We start from the raw sequence: 652 nt of genomic DNA, 5'->3' as shown, positions 1-652 counted from the left end.
GTTCCTTAAAAAACTACAAATAGAACTACCATATGACCCAGCAATCCCACTACTGGACATATACCCTGAGAAAACCATAATTCAAAAAGAGGCATGTACCAAAATGTTCATTGCAGCTCTATTTACAATAGCCTGGAGATGGAAACAACCTAAGTGTCCATCTTCTGATGAATGGATAAAGAAGATGTGGCACATATATACAATGGAATATTACTCAGCCATAAAAAGAAACAAAATTGAGTTATTTGTAGTGAGGTGGATGGACCTAGAGTCTGTCATACAGAGTGAAGTAAGTCAGAAAGAGAAAAACAAATACCGTATGCTAACACATATATATGGAATTTAAGAAAAAAAAATGTCATGAAGAACCTGGGGGAAGGCAGGAATAAAGACACAGACCTACTAGAGAACGGACTTGAGGATATGGGGAGGGGGAAGGGTGAGCTGTGAGAAAGCGAGAGAGAGAGGCATGGACATATATACACTAGATATACATACATCTAGTGTATACATATATACACTAGATAGCTAGTGGAAAGCAGCCGCATAGCACAGGGAGATCAGCTCGGTGCTTTGTGACCGCCTGGAGGGGTGGGATGGGGAGGGTGGGAGGGAGGGAGATGCGGGAGGGAGGACATATGGGAGCATGTGT

The sequence above is a fragment of the Lipotes vexillifer genome, unplaced genomic scaffold (assembly GCF_000442215.2).
Source record: "Lipotes vexillifer unplaced genomic scaffold, Lipotes_vexillifer_v1.1 scaffold689, whole genome shotgun sequence".
NCBI lineage: Eukaryota > Metazoa > Chordata > Mammalia > Artiodactyla > Lipotidae > Lipotes > Lipotes vexillifer.
The sequence above is the reverse complement of the archived record's forward strand: the minus strand, read 5'-3'. Positions refer to the sequence as shown.